A 4,710-nucleotide genomic window follows, 5' to 3' on the forward strand; every position below is an offset into this window, starting at 1 on the left:
GGCTTTCCGCCAATGAGACAACAATTCTGACAACAAACCTCTCCTCTTCAGAGACAGAAAGGTAAAGGTGCTGAAGATGTCAAGTTCAGAGAAAAAGACATGGTCTCCATACGTATATTTGTGCAAACTCCCCCCCCCCAAAAAAAAAAATCCTGTATGTAATGCTCCTACACATGTGTGTGTGTATGTGTGTTTGAGAGCTTAAGTATATGCATGCATGTGTGTATGAGTGTTTGAGAGAATAACAGGTAAAGATAGGGAGATGTGTCCATGACTATGTTCTGTATGCATAAAGCCTCTTGTGACTGTTTAGCACAGACTTTTTCTGTGATTCTGAAAGTCATCATTTTTAAAATGCAGGGTTCTTGATTAATGTGTTTTTCATAGTTGTGCAAACAAAAAGTATTTGCGAGTACATGTCTGTACAAACGTTCTGAGTGTGTGTGCACGTGCAGAATGTGTGTGTGCGTATGCGTGTGGATATGCATATGTGTGTACATGTGTGTTACCTACAGAGGGCAGAGGGTGGCCTGGTTTAGCAGTGATCCTTGTTGCCCCTGCTCACTGTAGGGTGGTGAGGTGTTCCTGCAGACACACACACACACACACACACACACACACACACACACACACACACACACACACACACATTTCAGTCAGAGTGTTTTTGTGTAGGGAGCAGGTCCAGGCTAAAATGTCAGGATTTTACAGGGCACTGAGTCAGCTCTAGATGGGTTTTTAAAAAGACGTTGTCAAGACCAAACTATGCATGGAACGGCTGGCAGCTAAATTGGAGCAGAGGCCAGAGAGAGAGAGAGAGAGAGAAAGAGAAAGAGGGAGGGGGAGAGAGAGAGACAGAGAGGGAGAGAGGGGAGAGAGAGAGAGAGAGAGAGAGAGAGAGGGAGAGAGAGGGGGAGAGAGAGAGAGAGGGAGAGAGAGAGAGAAAGAGAAAGAGAGAGAGAGAGGGGGAGAGAGAGATAGAGAGAGAGAGAGAGAGAGAGAGAGAGGGAGAGAGAGGGGGAGATAGAGAGAGAGGGAGAGAGAGAGAGAAAGAGAAAGAGAGAGAGAGGGGGAGAGAGAGAGAGAGGGAGAGAGAGAGACAGAGAGGGAGCTGCACAACTGACTCATACCGAATCCAAAACACACGCACACATAGACACACAGTGTGTGTGTCATACCATTCCGTGTCTTCAAAAGCAAAGCACATCTTACACTTCTGTTGTTTCTTCTTCTTTCTTGGACACTCCATGTTAAAGTGTGAAACCACCAAAGCAGATGCTTGAGGTCTTAACGGGAAAAGAACCTGCCTATGTAACCACACTACCCATGACAGAGTGGTTCTGAGAAGCAGAGGCCCCAGATAACCACGGAGAGTCAACAACCGGAAAAGCTGTGGAGAGAACACAGGCTTCTAGATGTTGTTTTTAACTACATGAATGACTTATATTTGTAATCGAACACACACAATTCTATTGTATTGTATTATAAATACATGTATGCCGTCTACTGCGTAGATGTTACCTGCCAAGTCTTAAGAATCTCGCTGCGCTGAAGCAATTTGGTGCATGCGACAATAAACACTTTGACTTTAGACTTTTTTTTATATAAAATTGAATTGAACCTTGCTTTGGAAAGAATGGAATATCAATTCATGTTAAGAATTGCTACATACACACTAATATGTATTTAACAATAGGAATTAAGAACATTTCAGCTATGTAACCATTCCCCTTCAGTTGTTTTGTACGGATAGATCTGGTGAGAGGAATACAGAAAGTACAGAAATCATGCCTTGAATGCCACAATACCTAATGCATTCTCCACACCAGCTTAAGCCTCTTGTGATTGTCTGTAATCCATTAATTCCTCTAATTCTCAATGCAATCGACTGTGAGCAACTTGGGCCCTCCCAGAAAAACAATCCAAAACGCAACAGAGTTTGGGCTGAACTATGGTGGCGTTGTTATGTCTTGAATGTTCACTTCGAGTTGAATGAAGACATTTTAAGGACTTGTTTAATTGAAGGTCTACCAAGCTACTGGTTAGCATATCACAAACATGTGGCTGCTTGCGCCGTTTCAGCTGCTCAGCAGAGATAAATCACATCATGAGATGTGATTGGGGACAAAAGAGTTGGGGCTCCCACCCTGAAACTCAGCCTCCCACCATCTATCCACCGCTCCATCCCTCCTCTCCATCCATTGGCAGAGCAGCAAGGAATTCCTGTCTTTCACAGGAGAAGAAGGAGAAGAAGGAGGAGGAGGGCTGGGCTACAGGGCTGAGTGTGAAAAAAGGATTAACTTTTGAAACTTGACATTTTTTGTGGCCTGACAAACACAAGATTCCCAGAGGCAATTCATAAAAGTGTTTAAAACCCAACATGCCAGCTCTAATAAGATAGTAAACCTGCCTGGTTGTGTGTGTGTGAGAGAGAGAGTAGAAAAGACAGAGAGAATATGTCAGAGAGAGAGAGAGAGACCTAAACATCTAATACTGGTTCCTCTATGGCATATGCACTATACTGTATGTACAACACCTAGTAAGCAAGTTGGGAACAGGGAACTGCAGAGAAGTTATCTGTGTCCAAACATCTCTGTGAAGCACCCAGATCCTGCTTCAACCCAGCCTAAACTGTATCCTCAAGGGGGATAGTGACTGGTCAATGTTTAGAAGGAGGGCAGGACAGAGGGGCGTTCTGTACTGTAAGAAAAGAGTCCATTTTGGAGGAAGCTCTTTTCAAAAAGCTCTTTTCATGGCCGCTCTTTGGAAAGGACATAGCACTGTTCAGCACAGACTTTTTCTGTGATTCTGAAAGTCATCGTTTTTAAAATGCAGTGCTCTTGATAAATGTGTTTTTCACAGTTGTGCAAACTGAGAATCAAGGTCAAGATGCTCAGAGGTAAATTGTCTATCAGTGTCATAATATCCACTTCTTAAGAAATCCTGTATAAGCCTCCCCATAAACACATCTAAAGGAAATTGCACAACTGCACTAAAACTACTTCTAATGATTAATGAAGGAATTGGTGTTTATGTCGTATAAAACAGGCTTGACAAAGCATGAGAGTAAATCCTCTCTCACGCTGACAGGGCTACTCTCTGTCCTCGTGGTAGTAAAGAGAAATAGGGCTTTCTCACATTTCTCCTCACAACCCATAGATTTATACACTCACTCTCTCACACACACACACATCAGTACCACTTCCACCCACCCCCACCGTGACAAATGTGTAAAAGCAACACCTGTCCACTGGACAGGGATGTGTGTGTTTGTGTGGGTACAGTTGAATAGGCATGCCTGTGTGAGTGTGTTTCCTTGTGTCTGTCTGTGTGTGTATTTGTGAGTGTGTGTGTGTGTGTGTGTATGTGTGTGTCTGTGTGAGTGTGTGCAAATGCATGAATGTGAATGTCTGTGTGTGTGTGTGTGTGTGTGTGTGTGTGTGTGTGTGTGTGTTTGAATCCTGCATGTTAGTGTGTGTGTTTGAGTTCTGCGTGTGTGTGTGTGTGTGCGCACGCTCACATGGGTAAATGTGCGTGTCTGTGTGTGTTTGAGTTCTGCGTGTGTGTGTGTGTGTGTGCGCACGCTCACATGGGTAAATGTGCGTGCCTGTGTGTGTTTGAGTCCTGCGTGTCTGCCTTACGTGACTGTGCCAAAGCCCAGCTGATATTGATCTGCACTGGTCAGGACCCTCGGGGGGCCTCCACAGCTCCCCTCTAAGTCCCCCCTTGATCCCCGCTGCCGACCCCCATGTGGCCCCGCCTGCTCTCTTGACCTCTGCACCATAGTGGAGCTTTGGCCCAGAGCAGGAGAGAAGCCTGCTGGTCCGATGCACAGCCAACATGTAGCTTTGGGGGCACAATTTTATGAAGTGACTTGTAATTGGGGTGATCTTAGGGTGATAAGTGTCTGTGTGTGTGTGTGTGTGTGTGTGTGTGTGTGTGTGTGTGTGTGTGTGTGTGTGTGTGTGTGTGTGTGTGTGTGTGTGTGCCTATTGGACGAGGTGGCGTGTGGAAGTATAACAGTGCCCTATTGGACGAGGTGGCGTGTGGAAGTGTAACATATATTTATATTTATATATTTTTTTCTCAAGAATAACTGGCAGACTATGAATTAGCCCTTACCTAATTTCTCTTTAAGAACAGGAATGAACCATTAGGTTCTGTAACTTAATTCTTGAAACTTCTTGAAATTCTTGAAACTTCTTGAAGTTAGCAATGTATGAGATGTATGAGTCAATGTATGAGATCAACTGCCTGTGGCACTAATCACATGGGGATCGCTCTCTCTCTCACTCTCTCTTTCTTGCTTTCTCTCTCACATTCTCTCTCTCTCTGTGTTCCTCTTCTCTCTCACTCTCTCTCTCACCTGCTTATCTTAGTAAGATCTTAGTTAGATGATTGTTACTAAGTGCTGTACATCGGTAGAATCATCTGACACACTTGTGAAGTGTATAACTTGTGAAGTTATCATTTGCTTGCTTTTTTATGTTTCTTACAACTCCTAGTATTTCCATGTTCAGTCATTTCACTTGCACCAGATGTCTTGAGACTTCTGAGAATGCCTGGATTATTATCTACAGTCTGTGAGGGTCTGCTCTCAGTAAGCACTCCACTGCTTCAAACCACTGAATTTGCAGCAGTTAATAACTTCCTGCCATTACCAAATGTGAGTCTTCGGCCTCTCCTCTTTTGTTAATGATCCCATGGGCA

General features: G+C 44.1%; 1 long non-coding RNA gene across 1 annotated transcript in view; it reads left to right on the forward strand.

Annotated features, from left to right (window-relative positions):
• LOC116225271 overlaps nucleotides 1-1,480 on the forward strand; it is a 2,873-nt gene extending 1,393 nt beyond the window's left edge. The window contains exons 2-3 of the long non-coding RNA XR_004166020.2: nucleotides 1-61; nucleotides 1,257-1,480. The exon at nucleotides 1-61 is cut by the window's left edge and continues 42 nt beyond it. This is a non-coding gene — a long non-coding RNA (uncharacterized LOC116225271). The remainder of the gene's footprint in view (nucleotides 62-1,256) is intronic.
• Nucleotides 1,481-4,710: the final 3,230 nt, after the last annotated feature.

This window comes from Clupea harengus, chromosome 20, assembly GCF_900700415.2.
Source record: "Clupea harengus chromosome 20, Ch_v2.0.2, whole genome shotgun sequence".
Taxonomy (NCBI): Eukaryota; Metazoa; Chordata; class Actinopteri; order Clupeiformes; family Clupeidae; genus Clupea; species Clupea harengus.